Raw genomic sequence first — 19,100 nt, forward strand, 5'->3', positions numbered from 1 at the left:
CATCTTTTAAATACTTAAGCTATTTACTCACAATTTAACAAATTTTGTGCTATTTTCAATTTAATCCTTTTCAATTAATTAGCCATCCAAACGTTAAAATTTTCTAACTAAACTTTAATACTAACTCAATGACACTCCATAAATATTTATAAAATATTTATAGCTCGATTTTCAACTTTGAGGTCTCGATACCTCATTTTTGACCCGTTGACCTAATAAATTCTTTTAATTCACTAATTTCACCATTTCACAAATTCTTCTAAATACTTACTTGACTCATAAATATTAAATTACTATCTTGTTCAATCTTATTTGTCGAATTTAGTGATCTCAAATCACCATTTCCGACACCACTGAAAATTAGGCCGTTACAAGTCTCGTTACCAGGTCCTTGTGGGAATACGCATGCTATGGTTACCCGGTCCAAGGCTGGCATTTTTAAGCCCAAAGTATTGGCGGTCCAAGGCTGGCAATTGCTCATCCAGAGTGGAAATTAGCTATTCAAGCAGAGTATGATGCGCTCCTGGCTAATTCTATCGGGGAGCTCGTGTCGCTACCTCCTGGACGGAAAGCAATAGGGTGCAAATGGTTGTTCAAGATTAAGAGAAAGCCTGATGGATCTGTTGATCGACGAAAGGCTCGGTTGGTTGCTAAGGGTTGTGCTCAGGTACCGGGGTGCGATTTTAAGGAAACTTTTAGTCCAGTGGTTAAATTGGCCACTATTCGAGTCATCTTGTCCCTTGCAGTATCGAGAGGATGGCCACTTTGTCAAGTTGATGTCAATAATGCGTTCTTAAATGGCAATTTGGATACTGAGGTTTTTATGCACCAACCTCCGGGATTTGTTCGGTTTGGGGCAGATGGAAAACCTCTTGTCTGTCGATTGCAAAAGGCTCTGTATGGTCTTCGACAAGCACCTCGAGCGTGGTTTGACAAATTAAAGCAGTTTTTATTGTCTGTGGGCTTCACTGTGTCTCGGTCTGATGCGTCGTTATTTGTTCGGTTTGCTTCAGGTACTATGCTATATGTTCTAGTTTATGTCGATGATATCATCATTACTGGTAATGCGTCGATAGCTATTACTAGTTTCGTTGACCAGTTATATGCTATGTTCTCACTTAAAGATATGGGGGATCTGCATTACTTTTTTGGGGTTGAGGTTACACGATCTTCCTCCGGTAGTGTTCATTTGTGTCAGAGGAAATATATTCGGGATTTGCTTGCTCGAAGCTCGCTTCTTCATGCAAAGCCCGTCCACACTCCTATGATTAGCTCAACTCAGTTGTCTAAAGATAATGGTGACTGCTTGAGTGATCCTACTGAGTACCGGAGTTTGGCTGGTGCTTTACAATATGTGGTACTTACACGTCCTGACATTTCGTATACTGTGAATCGTATATGTCAGTTCATGCATAGTCTAACAACTACACATCTGGTTGCTTTAAAAAGGATCTTGCGGTATCTATGTGGGACACTTAACTATGGTATTGTTATTCGCTCTTCTTCACGTTTGTCTCTTGTGGGATATGCAAATGCGAATTAGGGGCTCGATTTTGATGATCGTCGCTCTACTTCCGGTTTCTCTGTCTATTTTGGTGATGCTCCAGTCGCTTGGTGTTCCAAGAAACAGCCAGTGGTGTCTCGTTCTATGGCTACTAGTGATGTAACCTGGCTCGTTTCCCTTCTTCGTGAGCTTCAGGTTCCGTCCTCTGATCCACCTACCATCTGGTGTGATAGTTTTAGTGCTGTTGTCATTGCTGCTAACCCTGTTCTTCATTCTAAATTCAAGCATGTAGAGCTTGACTTATTTCTTGTTTGAGAACAGGTCGCCAGGGGTGATCTTCTGGTTGGCGAAGTTCCTGTTTGTGATCATGTAACGTCCCCTAACCTTATACCGTCACCGGAACAGGGTTACGAGACATTACCAGTCAATACAGTCTAATTTCGGTCATTAATTAAAATAAATATTCACACACATCCTAGTTTTAAGATGTCGTCCCTTTAATGGGCCCTGCGGTCCAATATGAACAGTAAATTCAATTCGGGACTAATTTAGAATCACTACGAATTTTTAGTAAATTTCAAAATTCATACTACATACCATTGCCAACCATAATTTACTCATTTCATCAATACTTTGACAACATAAATGACTCTCATTAAACATCCTGGGTACATGCCATTATCAATACTCAACATACTTTACCTTAATGAATTCGGGATCGTCTTGGATGCTGATTCAACGTACTATCTTTACTTAACTCACAAGACGGAAACAAACCGTCACAATGAGTATGATATACTCAGTGGTATTTCTATAATCCGAACAATTAATAATATAACAAATACTTAAGATCATAATAACAATTACAATTATTCAATTATTTATTCATAGATAAACTTTAACTACTTACCATATAAATTTTATACAAATCATATAATAAACACAATACCATAATTGTTCAATTCTTAACTAAATCCATTATTATTTACTCCATTCTTTCACTTACTACTCGGTATAGCTTTCCTTAATTTACTCACAATTCAATATCATTAAACTATATTCAACTATACACTTATCAATCATATTCCATTTTAATTCATTTCAATAACAGTCAATTTCATTTATATCATATCAACTTACTATCCCTGATAGCTTTCAGTATATACATACGATTCATATATCTCAAATCACATTTCAATTCATCAAGTGGCATCATATATCATCAATTCGAACTCCAATCATTTCATGAACCTTTGATTCATATTTTCAATTTCATATCTAAATTTTTAATTCTCAATTCAATTTCTCATTTCATTTCAATAGCTTGATCAATCAAATTTATTCGATTTATCTTTCACTTATTTACCCCTATTAACAAACCCGGACTTTGACGGATACACGGATTCCAACCCAAACACACCAGTACGGCACATTGTGCCTAAAACGGTACATAGTACCTGATCAGTATACGACACATAAAGTGCCTAAAACGACACACGAGGTGCCTGATACGACACACGAGGTGCCTGAAATACGACACATAAAGTGCCTGATGGATAAAGCCATCAAATCCCGTACACTTCCAGATCCTATAGCATGCCAATTATATCCGACTCAGCCCGACTAGTTAATAGGGTATTTCATTCACTTTCTCAATTTAATAATTCTTTCATCAATATACCATTCTGATAATCACATATATTCACCCATTTTCACAATTCATACAATTTCATTCAATTCAACAATATATTTCAATTATTCACATTAATTCATAATTCAATACAATTCAATTCACTTTTCAATATCAAATATTCAAATATCACAATCTCATATATTCATATCAATTTCCTCATATTTCTAATCAATATATTTTTCAATATAATATTCATTCAATATTCAAATTTCTACATAAATCATATATATTATATAATTCAATCAATATAAATTCAATCAAAATAATTTCAATCAATATAAATTCAATAAATTCATCGCATACCAAAATCAATCTATTCCAATTGTAAAACATCATAATTCTAACACTAACAATTGCCACATGTATATAAATATAACAAATAATAACTAAGTTCGGATTATAGAAATACAAACCGTAATTTTCGAGCTAACTCCAGTTGACTTTGTCTTGTCCTTTATTAGCCGAGATTTCCAGTACCATATTGACTACAAAATTAATACAATTCATAATCATTAATACATTACTAATTCATATCTTGAGTTACAGAATTCTAAATTAAGATCCGCTAATTTTTCCTGAAACTAGACTCACAAATATTCTTACAATAAAATTTTCAGAATTTTTAGTTTAGCCATTAAGTACAGTTTATTCTTTAAATTCACCCCTATTTTGCTGTCTAACAGTTTCGTCCCTTCTTCACTAAAAATTAATTATCTCACAGTACAGAACTCGGATAATATTCCCATTGATTTTTCCTGAAAATAGACTCATTAGGGATTCTAAACATATAACTTTAAGCCTATAATTATTTTTCTTCAATTTTTGGTGATTTTCCAAAGTCAGAACAGGGGAACCCGAATTCATTCTGCCTTGTCTCACAAAATTCATTATATCTCATAATTTACAATTCAATTGCTTATATCGTTTCTTCTATAAGAAACTAGAGTCAATAATATTTAATTCTATATTTTATTTATCCTCTAATTCAATTTTTACAATTGTTGATGATTTTTCAAACTTAGACTACTACTGTTGTCCAAAATAGTCTTAGTACAAAATGTTGATTTACTTTAATTTCAATTTAATTCTAACTAAATTCACTTACTTTCTTAATTCATACTTTATTTCTACTCAATTTTTAACCAAACTTAGACATAATTATCTATTTTTCATCATAAAACCATAATTTCGAAATTCTTTCAATTTAGTCCTTAAAGCATAAAACTTATGAATCACTTTACAATTCAATCCTTGTATCATTTTTAACTTGAATTTCTATCAATTTAGCCCTTAATTCATCATTTTATTTACCATGGACAACATCTAGAAATCTAATAACTATCAAAATATCAACTTAATTTCATCAAAACTTTGTTCTAAAACTTCTAAAACATCAAAATTAAGTAAAAGGGCTTGATTGACTTACCTATTAAAGTTTAAAGCTTCAAACCTTCAATTTTCCTTTTCTCCTCTTCTTTCTTTCTTTTCTCCCTGCTCTGCTTCGTTTCATTCTGCTTTCTATTTCCTTTCATTTGCTTCTTTAGTTTATATATATAATATAATATAATATAATTAAAACATAAAGTATCTTTATTATATAATAATATAATAATATAATAATATACTAAACATAAAAAAATCTTAGATTTTCTTCACGATAAACCGCCTCAATTTATACTTTTTGTATAATTGCCCTTTTAGTCCTTTTTATTTTCTTTTAATCTATAATTCAACTTTCACACTTTATTCAATTTACTCTTAATTAAATTAAATTCACTTAATTAAACTCTAATTAACCACTCATTTTACTTCGTAAATATTTTTAATAAATATTTACGAATCCATTTTTCAGAAACAGAAACCCGAAAATACACTTTTTCGGTAACGGTAAAATTCGGGTCATTACAGATCAGGTTGCCGATGTTTTTACCAAGCCTCTCTCTGTTACCTGTTTTACTCGTTTTCGAACTTCTCTTCGGGTCTTGCCGATGGAGAAGATGGATGCATGATAGAGTATCACTGATAGAGTAGTTGTATATTGGTAGTTGTAGTTTGTTATCCAAGTGGTTAGTCTGTTACTTAGAGCAGTTACTAAGCTCTCTTCTATAAATAACAATCTTGATGTACAGAATAGGTAGGAATGAATTTACAAAAGCAATTCAAGGTTAGTTCGTTCATAAAGTGTTTAGTCTAGTTTACCTTCTATCATAGATCAACTAGAGTTCGAAGTAGACAAATTACTTCCTTTGCGAGCCATTGCATCAGCTCCGCCATTGGTTTCTCTAAACATATGCTTTAATGTCCAATTCTGGAAAGAGTGTAGGAGAGTCCCGCAATCATTGATCAAAGTTTGCAACAAATGATAAATAATGCAACAGTTCCTAATAAAACTAACAACAGTAGTTGCATCCACTTCTATCTTAATTTTGAGTAAGTTATTTGATAAAGCAAGACTAAGGGTGGTTTTGGGGCGGCGGTGCAGTGCGTTTAGCTTACTCTTTGTCTCACGCTACAGTATCGTTACAATATCCAATCTTACCGACACTGCTGTTTTTACACTAACCACAGGTAAATGCACCACTCATCCAAACTCACCCTAAGGCCATCTCGTAGAGCTCATAGCTCTGCTTCAATGCTTGAGGCTTTCGGTATGTGCCTGAATGATCTGACCACCCATTCTCCATTGTGATCCCTGATGACCGTTCCTGCCCCAGCACGCCCCGAGTTTTGTAAAGCTGAGCCATCAGTATTAATTTTAACAAAGCCAGCCCTGGTTTGTCCCATCTGACGGGAAATACACAAAGAATCCTCTACTCTCTTGATGTTGACCGCCATTGCAAAGTATTCAGCAGCTTTCTCCAAAGCCATGGGAATAACCTATATTGACGAGAAGACGCTGAACAAATGATAAAAGCTAAACAAACATGGCAATGTAACTTGAAACATCCAAAAAAAAAGAGTGAAATTGAGGAGACAAAAAACCAACCTTATCCATGAAAAATGGGCCAGCCCATTTGAGGAAAACAGCAGCTAACAATCTTAATAATAAAGTTCCCAATTGAGCCAATACTAAATAGATCTTCTTCATATAGAATAACGGGCTGGCTCCCTCTACTTCATATTCATCAAATAATCTCAGCCTCAAGTTTACAGTTTTACCATTAACATCACCATTGTCACTCTCAACTTTCAGTTACAGCTGTGTCACCTGCACTACTCCATCATTATTACCATTACCATCATCGTAAAAAGTCATTGAATTTCAGAAGAACCTTAATTTCCCGAGAAAATTAAGTAAAATATGTAAGAAAAGGGTGGTAGATGAGAATGTGAATGAGACAAGAACATGAATCTAATGCTGGTGAAATTGGCCAAACTATATTACTGTGATATTTTTGGTTGAAGTGCATGCAGCTTGTAAACATGCTGCAGCACATATGCTTGTTGTAACAGCAAGATTTTTGTTTAGTTACATTGTAATTAAACTTAATTTAAAATAAACAAGCTGATGACAGCTTGATATGTTTAGGTGTTGAATTACTAGTTTCAGGTGGCTTATTTATGTGTACAAGCAATGTTTATCAAGTTACTAGGCTACTTAGCAGTAGCCGGTAGTAGGTAGTATTCAGTGATGCATTTGGCTATAAATGTATTATTTTTCTTATTGAAAAAAATAAGCAAAATGAGCTATCAGCCATAAGCTTACTTGCTGCACATTTGTGAGTAAGAAAAAATATTTCTTGTATCTTACTTCCTTGTCTTGTGTCTTGTTTTTCTTCCTTTGCTCCAGCAAAAACTTCAACAATTGGTATAAGAGCTTTTATGATCTTTGAAGGGTTATTTTCTTGGAAAGGCCAGGCTCTACAAACTATATGTTTTTTTTTATTAATTTCTGCTTTATCTGCTTGATAAAAAGAAAGAAGTTGCCAGAGGATGTCATTAAGCACTGCTCATAGAGAAGGCAGCAACAGTTCAACCCTACAAGATTCTCTGTAACAACCTGATAGTCATGGGTAATCGAAAAATATATTTTCGAGTCTCCGCTTTTGTAAAATGAAAATATTTACGAAGTTAGTTGTGTAGTTAATTAGGACAAGGGTTAAGGGTGTTAGATTCCTAAACAAGATTAGGATAAGCTGAAGGAGGAGGAGTTTCAAGGAAAGTATGCAAGCTGTCCAAAGTGTAAGTGGCGAGCTTGAAAGCAAGATGTGTGAGCTCAGCAAGATGTGCGAGCTCAGCAAAAGGTGTGAGCCCTATAAAGTTGCAAGTCTGTTGAAGACAGTAAGCCAAAAGTGCGAGCCAGTCAAAGTGCAAGCCTATCGAAGAGTTCAGCAGAATACGAGCAAGTCTAAATGCAAGCCCGAATGGGTGCAAGCCGAAGTGGCAAACGGTCTAAATGCAAGCCCAAGTGGATGCAAGTCGAAGTGACGGACAGTCTAAATGCAAGCCGAGTGGGTGCAAGCCAAAATGACAAACTGAAGGCAATCAAACTTTACTCACGAACTGTATGTGCAAGAAGAAACATGACTATAATAAATAAGGGAACAAGGCAAGATGTGTTTGAAGGCAAGTTGTCTATCAAGGCTGTAAAGGAGGAGAACACTCCATTTGATGAACAAATCTTTGGCACAAAAGACTGAGATAGTCAAGTATTTGAGTCAGATTTGGTTGAGAATGAGGCCAAGGTTGAACATGAAGTGCTTAAGCAGGGTCAGCTTGAAACAAAGCATTTTATGACTGCCAAGCTTAAAAGTTGTTGCAAGATTGGTATTCGTAGCATGGAGTCTAAGAAGGAGTGTTGAAAATTGGCCAACCATGATGCTGTGATATTTTTGGTTGAAGTGCATGCAGTTTGTAAACATGCTGCAACACGTATGCTTGTTGTAGCAACAATGTTTTTATTTAGTTACATTGTAATTAAACTTAGTTGAAAATGAACAAGTTGATGACAGCTTGATATGTTTAGGTATTAAATGACTAGTTTTAAGTGGTTTGTTTATGTGTACAAGTAATGTTTATCAAGTTATTAGGCTACATAGTGGTAGTAGGAAGTATTTAATGATGCTTTTGGCTATAAATGTATTGTTTTTCTGATTGAAAAAAGAAGCAAAATAAGCTATCATGTAATAGCCTAAATTTTCAGTGGTATCGAAACAGTGATTCGAGATCACTAAATCCGAAAAATGAATAGAAAATATTAATAATTTAGTAAATATAAGTTAAGTGTGAAGTTAGGAAAATTTTTAAAATAGCGAATAGTGTACTAGAAATAAAAATTAAATTAGAATCGAAAACGAGATATCAAGAGTTTAAAAATTTCTAAAACGAGCCATAAATATTTTTATAAATATTTATGGAGTGTTAATAAGTTAGTATTAAAGTTTCATCAAGAAATTTTAAAGTTTCGATAGTTAATTGAATAAAAAGGATTAAATTGTAACAAATGTAAAATTATGGGAAATGATTAAATAGCTTAAATGATAAAAGAAAGAGGGTTTAAAAGGCAAATAGACCCAAGGTCTATTTGGGCTGGACGGCAAGAGGCATGAAATCAGCAGGAAAATTGATGAATTAAGGGCAAAATTGGAATATTGTAAAATTTACTTAATAAACCTAGGACTAAAGTGGAATTATCTAGATTTCTCATTATTTTTCTGCATTCTCATCAGCAAAAACACCATAGAAGGGTTTTCTTAAGCTGGTTTTTCATATTTTTACTGCAAGTAAGTTCAATTCTTGATTATTTCTTGAAATTTTTGTGTTTTTATAACTTTTACAACTAGGTCCACTTGTTGAATTCATTAGTTTTTGATTCTATGAAAGAAATTGGAAGTTTCTATGAATATGTGTTGGAAGTATATGATGATTTAGCATGGAATTAGAGTTTTAAATTGTTTATATGCTGATTTTATTGAAAGAATTGAATAGAAAGTGAATGTTTGGGACATAATGGTGAAAGAGTTTGAAGTTAGGGTTTTATGTGGAAATTATGAATTTAAATAATTGTGAAATAACTTATAATGTCTAGGTAAAGCATTAATTGGGAAAAAATTAGCTTCGTTGAGGGATTAATTGAACAAGAACTGAATTGTATGTACTGTGAAATTTGGGGCAAAAACCGATATCAACATTTGCACTAAAACAGTTTTGGACAGCAGCAGTAGTTTAACTTTGAAAAAACACCATAAACTTTATAAATATAATTAGAAGATGAAAAAAATATGAAATTAAATATTATTTAGTCTAGTTTCTCATAGAAGAAACGATGTAAGCAACGGAATTGTAGATCATGAGATATAATAGATTTTATGAGACAATGTCAGAATGATTTTGGGTTCCCCTGTTCTGACTTTGGAAAATCATCAAAAATTGGATAAACATAATTAGGGGTTTAAATTTATATTTTTAAAATCCTTAATGAGTCTATTTTCAATATTAACAAACATAGACATCATTCAAATTCTGTATGAAGAGATAATTAAATTTTAGAGAAGAAGGGTCGGAATTGTCAGACAGCAGAATAGGGGTGATTTTAAAGAATAAACTGTACTTATTGGCTAAACAAAAAATTCTAAAAATTTTATGATAAGAAGATATATGAGTCTAGTTTTAGGGAAAATTAGAGGATCCTAATTTGGAGTTTTGTAGCTAAAGATAAAAATAATTTAGTGACTATGGCACCGATGGGCAGCATTGGAATATACATAAGTAAACAATTAAATTATAGATAATATTACTTATAAGCGGGTTGAAGAAGAAGTCAATACTGATAAGTGAATGATTTTACAATGATAGATCGAGAACTCGAAGCAAGTCGAGGAAAAGAAAAAGTAGCTGATTAGTCCCTGAACTTTCACAAATTTTACAAATCGACCTAGGTAAGTTCATATGGTTGAAGTTTAATGATTATATGTAAATTTTATGAATTATATAATGTATAATGAAATATATTTATTGATGAATAGAGAATAAAATAACGACCCGAAAATTAAATAAATGATCAAATTGAGCGGAACGTCGGATTTGAATACTTCTGATCAGTGACAAGTGATAAGTGGTAGCCTCAGCTACACTTATCTGATCAGTGATAAGTGACAAGTGATAAGTGGTAGCTTTAGCTACACTTATCTGATCCGTGATAAGTGATAAGTGGTAGCTTTAGCTATACTTATCTGATCAGTGACAAGTGATAAATGTGATCAGTGTAAGACCGTGGCAGGACTATGACTTCAAAAAGTGATAAGTGATCATACGCAAAACCATAGTTATACTATGGCAAAGTGAAAGTGAAGTACTCAATTTTCCGTAACCGTTCCCTAATTTGGTTGAAGAATGATATGTGACAAACGGGCCCAAAAGAATTAAAGGAAATGGATGAGTGGTAGTAAGTTTAGACAAGGGAACTCACCAATGACTGTGGTTGACAGGTGAACTTAATAGTTGTGTATATTGTATAAGTGTATAAATATTTGGTAAGATTTATGTCTTATGCCTATGAACTTACTAAGCTTCTATAAGCTTACTTGAATGTATTCAATGTCTCTTGTAGATTGACGTGGAAAAATACGGAGGATCGGATCAACACAGAGGATCACACTATCCAGATTATCTCCGGTAGCTTTTGTAAATTTCCTTTTTGATTTATATGGCATGTATAAGGTTTGATAATTATATAAATACTAAGACTTGTTTAATGAATATACATTAAAGTAAAGAATGATGAATATGTTAAATAGTATAATTATAATAGTAATATAATTTGGTATCAAATTGATTGAAATGAATTAGTTGGTTGGATTGGTCTCGGTTTTAAAATTTGCAGAGAAGGTTAGATATTTCTAAAGGGATTATATTGAGCAAAAAAAAAACTTTGGGATTTTGCAAAAAATTCCCTATGGTTCGATTTAATTCTGGTTTGGTCTCGAAGTATATTTTGGGCTTTGGAGGCCATCTAAAGGACGCCATGACATGTTTTAGTAAATAAATAGTATTTAACTCGTATTAATGGAAAATTAATTCGATAAACTCCGGTAATGCCTCCTACCCTATTCTGGCGACGAATACGGGTAAGGGGTCTTACATTTAGTGGTATCAGAGCCCGATTTAGTCGGTTCTTGGAATATGTGTTACGTGTAGAGTGTTTAAAAATACATGCCATATAAATCTGTGATAGTGTGATGTATAATACCGACCTAATCTTTGTCATTTTTATAGATACTCTCCGATTATAAAAATGTCAGATAGACCTGAACGCACTGAACAGGAGGAAGCTAACAGTAGAGTGCAGACTTCTGAACAAGGAACTAGTAGTGATATTCCAATTTCTATGATGCGAGAACGAGAACTTAAAAATATGATTTATGGAGTTATGAATCAGTGGTATAAGGAGATGGTACGAGAAAGAAGTCAGGCTCAACCACCTCCTCCCCCTACTGCACCACTTGTGGTACCTCCGGTTGCTCTTCCACCTCCTTCAATAATTGAAACTAGTAAACGTTCTCCGATTGAAAAGCTTAAGAAGTTTGGAGCTGAGGAATTTCGAGAGAGATCAGATGATGACCCTGTAAAAGCTGAGTATTGGCTACAGAGTTTGGTAAGAATTTTTAAACAGATGGCTTGTTCTCTAGAAGATTATCTACGATGTGCTGTCTCATTGTTAAAAGAAGAAGCATATAACTGGTGGGAAACTGTGGAAGCTGTAGTACCTGCAGAGAACTGTGGAAGCTGTAGTACCTGCAGAGAAGCTTACTTGGGAATTTTTCCAGAACGAGTTTAAAAAGAAATATGTGGGGAAAAGATATCTAGACAAGAAAAAGAGAGAATTTCTTGATTTACGGTAGGGAAATAAGTCAGTGGCTGAATACAAAAGAGAATTTTTCTATCTCAGCAAATATGCTCGAGACATTGTACCTACTAAAGAAGAAATGTATATCAGATTTGAAGAAGGGTTAAATGATGAGATTAGAATGATGATTGGGGTTAATAAAATACGAGAGTTCGTTGTTCTGTCAGACCGTGCTCAAAAGCTCTAAGAAGTATATAACAGAAAAATACAGCGAGATTGGAAAAATAAAGAGTCATTTAAAAGAGGTGCTTCTAAGGCATTTTTAGATTTGCCGATGAAGAAATCTAGAGAAGAAATTAGTTGAACTACATCAATGCCGGGAAGATTGGGTAGAGGTGGATCAAGACAATCTGATTTCAGGGTATTTGATAGACCTGCAGCAAGTGTGAGCAGTGTTCAGAATACTCCACGGCCTAAGTGTCAATATTATGGAAGACATCATTTCGGTGAATGCAGTACTAAGATAGGGGCTTGTTATAAATGTAGGGCTATTGATCATCTTATTCGAGATTGTCTCCAGCTGCAAAAAGATAAAGTGGATCAGAAAGAGATATAGAGAACCACTCCCCAAAGAAGTAGACGTTCAGGCCAGAGCAGTGCTACAGGGGCTACCCGTTCGGGTATGAGAGAACCAGTTAGTCAATCAGAGAATAGAGCACCAGCACGTACCTATGCCATTCGAGCAAGGGAAGAGGCTAGGCTCCTGATGTAATTGCTGGTATTTTCTATCTTTATGATGTTACTGTTTATGCATTAATAGACCTTGGGTCTACTCATTCATATATTTGCACTATGCTAGCATCTGAAAAGAAATTATCTGTTGAGTCCACTAATTATGATATACAAGTCACTAATCCATTAGGTCAAAGTGTGATGGTTAATTTAATATGTCGTAATTGTCCACTGAAAGTGAAAGGCTGTAAATTCCCTGCTGATTTGATGTTGTTACCCTTTCAGGAATTTGATATTATTCTGGGATGGATTGATTAACAAAACATGACGCTGTAATGAACTGTCGGGAGAAACGGATTGATTTGAAAAATCAGACAGGAGAAATGATTTCGGTTAAGTTTGGAAATATGAAAGATAATGTCTGAATTATTTCAGCCTTTTCAGCTCAGAAGCTAATACAGAAGGGTAATGAAGCATATTTAGCTTATATTCTTGATACTCGGGATTCTGAATCAAAGTTGAAACAGTTGCCAGTTGTTAATGAATTTGCTGATGTGTTTCTTGAGGAATTGTCGGGTTTACCGCTAGATCGTAAAGTTGAGTTTGTGATTGATGTGATCCCGGGAACAACTCTAATATCCATAACACCATATAGAATGGCACCGACGAAATTAAAAGAGTTGAAGACTCAGTTGCAAGAATTGTTAGATAAATGGTTTATTACACCGAGTACATCTCCTTGGGGTGCACCTATTTTGTTTGTGAAAAAGAAAGATGGTTCGTTGAGATTGTGTATAGATTACAGACAGTTAAATAAGGTTACAATCAAGAACAAATATCCTTTACCCCGTATTGATGATTTGTTCGATCAATTGAAAGGTGCTGTTGTGTTTTCAAAAATAGATCTTCGATCTGGGTATTATCAGCTGAAAGTTAAAGAATGTGACGTGCCAAAAACTGCCTTCAAAACTCGATATAATCATTACGAGTTTCTGGTAATGCCATTTGGTTTAACTAATGCTCCTGCTGCATTTATGGACTTGATGAATCGAATTTTTCAACCTTATTTGGATAGATTCGTGGTTGTATTTATTGATGATATACTGATCTATTCGAAGACCGAGCTTGATCATGCACAACACTTGAGAAGTGTGTTACAGACCTTGAGAGAGAAGTAGTTGTATGCAAAGTTCAGCAAGTGTGAATTTTGGCTACATGAGGTTGGATTTCTGGGTCATATTATTTCAGCTAAAGAAATTCGAGTAGATCCAAGTAAAGTGTCAGCAGTGGTGAATTGGAAAACTCCAAAGAATGTAACAGAAGTGCGGAGTTTCCTAGGATTAGCGGGATACTACCACCGATTTGTTAAAAATTTTTCAATGATTGCCTTGCTGATAACTCGACTACTTCAGAAGAATGTTGAATTTGTATGGTCTGAAGAGTGCCAACAAAGTTTTAACTAGTTGAAGAAGATGTTGACAGAAGCTCCAATGTTAACTCAGCCAGAATCAGGTATACCATATGTTGTGTATAGTGATGCATCTTTAAATGGTTTGGGTTGTGTTTTAATGCAATCAGGGAAAGTAGTGGCATATGCTTCTCGACAATTAAAACCGCACGAAAAAAATTACCCTACCCATGATTTGGAGTTGGCAGCGATTGTGTTTGCTTTAAAAATCTAGAGACATTATTTATATGGGGAAAAATGTTATGTGTATACCGATCACAAAAGTCTAAAATATTTGATGACACAGAAAGAGCTGAACTTGAGACAGAGACGATGGCTCGAACTATTGAAAGATTATGATCTTGTTATTGATTATCACCCGGGGAAAGCTAATGTGGTCGCTGATGCACTTAGCCGAAAATCATCATTGTTTGCACTTCGAGTAATGAATGTTCATTTGTCTGTTAATGAAGATGGTTCAGTATTAGCAGAATTGAAAGCAAAAGCTACATTCCTTCAACGGATCCGTAAATTACAGAGTGATGATCCGAAACTAGTACTGAAACGACAAACGGTTCAGGATAATTTGAGTTCAGAATATAGCGTTGATGATGGTGGTATGTTGCGTTATCGTAATAGAATTTGTGTTCCGAATAATTCAGAATTGAAAAATGATATTCTTGATGAAGCTCATAATAGTAAGTATTCTATTCGTCCGAGTACTACAAAAATGTATTGCGATTTAAAAAGAATGTACTAGTGGCCTGGTATGAAACGAGAGATTTGTGAATTTGTTGCAAAATTTCTAATCTGTCAGCAAGTGAAAGCAGAGCATCAAGTACCAACGAGTTTATTACAACCTATTATGATTCCTGAATGGAAGTGGGAACACATTACGATGGATTTTGTATCAGGATTGCCTGTGACTCCAAAAAAGAAAGATTCAATATGGGTTATCGTTGATAGATTGACAAAGTCGGCACATTTTATTCCAGTCAGATCAAATTTTTCATTAGAGAAGTTAGCGAAATTGTATATTTCTGAGATTGTGAGATTACATGGAGTTCCAGTATCTATTATTTCGGATCGGGATCCGAGATTTACTTCGAGATTTTGGAGTAAATTACAGGAGGCTTTAGGCACTAAATTAAATTTCAACACAGCTTTTCATCCTCACAGACGGGCAGTCAGAGCGAGTGATTCAGATTTTAGAAGATATGTTAAGGTGTTGTGTATTTGAGTTTGGCGGCAGCTGGGAAAGGTATTTACCTTTAGTCGAATTTGCTTATAATAATAGTTATCAAACTAGTATTAAAATGGCACCATTTGAAGCTCTGTATGGAAGAAAGTGTAGAACTCCATTATATTGGTCTGAATTAAGTGAATGGAAACTAATGGGAGTGGACTTGATTCGGGAAACCGAAGAAAAAGTTCGTATTATTCGAGATTGTTTAAAAGCTGCCTCCAATCGGCAAAAATCATATGCAGATTTAAAGAGAAGAGATATAGAGTTTAATGTGGGTGATCGTGTATTCTTGAAAGTGTCACCGTGGAAGAAAGTTTTGAGGTTCGGTAGAAAAGGAAAACTCAGCCCACGATTTATCGGGCCGTATGAAATCATTGAAAGAATCGGTCCTGTAGCTTATAGATTGGCTTTGGCTCCGGAGCTTGAAAGGATTCATAACGTGTTTCATGTGTCTCTGTTGAGACGGTACAGATCAGATCCATCACATGTAATTTCTCATACAGAAATAGAGCTCCAACCCGACATGACTTATTCAGAAGAACCGGTGAAAATTCTAGCTTGGGAAATTAAAGAGTTAAGGAACAAACGGGTATCGTTAGTAGAAGTGTTGTAGCATCGACATGGTGTGGAGGAGGCAACCTAGGAAACAGAGGAATCAATGAAATCACAATATCCGAATCTATTTTCAGGTAACAAATTTCGAGGACGAAATTTCTTAAGAGGGGGAGAATTGTAATAGCCTAAATTTTTAGTGGTGTCGGAACAGTGATTTGAGATCACTAAATCCGAAAAATGAGTAGAAAATATTAATAATTTAGTGAATATAAGTTAAGTGTGAAGTTAGGAAAATTTTTAAAATAGCGAATAGTGTACTAGAAATAAAAATTAAATTAGAATCGGAAACGAGATATCAAGAGTTTGAAAATTTTTAAAACGAGCCATAAATATTTTTATAAATATTTATGGAGTGTTAATAAGTTAGTATTAAAGTTTCATCAAGAAATTTTAAAGTTTCGATAGTTAATTGAATAAAAAGGATTAAATTGTAACAAATGTAAAATTATGGAAAATGATTAAATAGCTTAAATGATAAAAGAAAGAGGGTTTAAAAGGTAAATAGACCCAAGGTCTATTTGGGCTGGACGGCAAGAGGCATGAAATCAGCAGGAAAATTGATGAATTAAGGGCAAAATTGGAATATTGCAAAATTTACTTAATAAACCTAGGACTAAAGTGGAATTATCTAGATTTCTCATTATTTTTCTGCATTCTCATCAGCAAAAACACCATAGAAGGGTTTTCTTAAGCTGGTTTTTCATATTTTTACTGCAAGTAAGTTCAATTCTTGATTATTTCTTGAAATTTTTGTGTTTTTATGACTTTTACAACTAGGTCCACTTGTTGAATTCATTAGTTTTTGATTCTATGAAAGAAATTGGAAGTTGTTATGAATATGTGTTGGGAGTATATGATGATTCAGCATGGAATTAGAGTTTTAAATTGTTTATATACTGATTTTATTGAAAGAATTGAATAGAAAGTGAATGTTTGGGACATAATGGTGAAAGAGTTTGAAGTTAGGGTTTTATGTGAAAATTATGAATTTAAATAATTGTGAAATAACTTATAATGTCTAGGTAAAGCATTAATTGGGAAAAAATTAGCTTCATTGAGGGATTAATTGAACAAGGACTGAATTGTATGAACTGTGAAATTTGAGGCAAAAACCGAAATCAACATTTGCACTAAAACAGTTTTGGACAGCAGCAGTAGTCTAACTTTGAAAAATCACCATAAATTTTAGAAATCGAATTAGAAGATGAACAAAATATGAAATTAAAGCTTATTGAGTCTAGTTTCTCATAGAAGAAACGGTGTAAGCAACGGAATTGTAGATCATGAGATATAATAGATTTTTTGAGACAATGTCAGAATGATTTTGGGTTCCCCTGTTCTGACTTTGGAAAATTATCAAAAATTGGAGAAACATAATTAGGGGCTTAAATTTATATTTTTAAAATCATTAATGAGTCTATTTTCAATAGAAATAAACATGGACATCATCCAAATTCTATATGAAGAGATAATTAATTTTTAGTGAAGAAGGGTCGGAATTTTCAAACAGCAGAAAATGGGTGACTTTAAAGAATAAACTGTACTTATTGGATAAACCAAAAATTCTAAAAATTTTATGATAAGAAGATATATGAGTCTAGTTTCAGGGAAAATAATTTAGTGACTATGACACCGATGGACAGTATTGGAATATACATAAGTAAACAATTAAATTATAGATAATATTACTTATAAGCGGGTTGAAGATGAAGTCAATACTGATAAGTGAATAATTTTACAATGATAGATTGAGAACTCGAAGCAAGTCGAGGAAAAGAAAAAGTAGCTGATTAGTCCCTGAACTTTCACAAATTTTACAAATCGACCCTGGTAAGTTCATATGGTTGAAGTTTAATGATTATATGTAAATTTTATGAATTATATAATGTATGATGAATATATTTATTGATGAATAGAGAATAAAATAACAACCCGAAAATCAAATAAATGATCAAATTGAGGGGAACGTCGGATTTGAGTACTTCTGATCAGTGACAAGTGATAAGTGGTAGCCTCAGCTACACTTATCTGATCAGTGATAAGTGACAAGTGATAAGTGGTAGCTTTAGCTACACTTATCTGATCAGTGACAAGTGATAAGTGATAAGTGGTAGCTTTAGCTACACTTATCTGATCAGTGACAAGTGATAAATATGATTAGTGTAAGACCGTGGCAGGACTATGACTTCAAAAAGTGATAAGTGATCATACGCAAGACCATAGTTATACTATGGCAAAGTGAAAGTGAAGTACTCAATTTTCCGTAACCGTTCCTTAATTTGGTTGAAGAATGATATGTGACAAACGGGCCCAAAAGAATTAAAGGAAATGGATGAGTGGTAGTAAGTTTATACAAGGGAACTCACCAATGACTGTGGTTGACAGGTGAACTTAATAGTTGTGTATATTGTATAAGTGTATAAATATTTGGTAAGATTTATATTTTATGCCTATGAACTTACTAAGCTTCTATAAGCTTACTTGAATGTATTCAATGTCTCTTGTAGATTGACGTGGAAAAATACGGAGGATCGGATCAACACAGAGGATCACACTATCCAGATTATCTCTGGTAGCTTTTGTAAATTTCCTTTTTGATTTAAATGGCATGTATAAGGTTTGATAATTATATAAATACTAAGACTTGTTTAATGAATATACATTAAAGTAAAGAATAATGAATATGTTAAATAGTATAATTATAATAGTAATATAATTTGGTATCAAATTGATTGAAATGAATTGGTTGGTTGGATTGGTCTCGGTTTTAAAATTTGCAGGGAATGTTAGATATTTATAAAGGGGTTATATTGAGCAAAAAAAAAAACTTTGGGATTTTGCAAAAAATTCTCTATGGTTCGATTTAATTCTGGTTTGGTCTCGAAGTATGTTTTGGGCTTTGGAGGCCATCTAAAGGACGCCATGACATGTTTTAGTAAATGAATAGTATTTAACTCGTATTAATGGAAAATTAATTCGATAAACTTCGGTAATGTCTCCTACCCTATTCCGGCGACGAATACGGGTAAGGGGTCTTACATATCAACCATAAGCTCCCTTGCTGCATATTTGTAAGCA

Source organism: Gossypium arboreum, chromosome 9 (genome assembly GCF_025698485.1).
Source record: "Gossypium arboreum isolate Shixiya-1 chromosome 9, ASM2569848v2, whole genome shotgun sequence".
NCBI classification, from domain to species: domain Eukaryota; kingdom Viridiplantae; phylum Streptophyta; class Magnoliopsida; order Malvales; family Malvaceae; genus Gossypium; species Gossypium arboreum.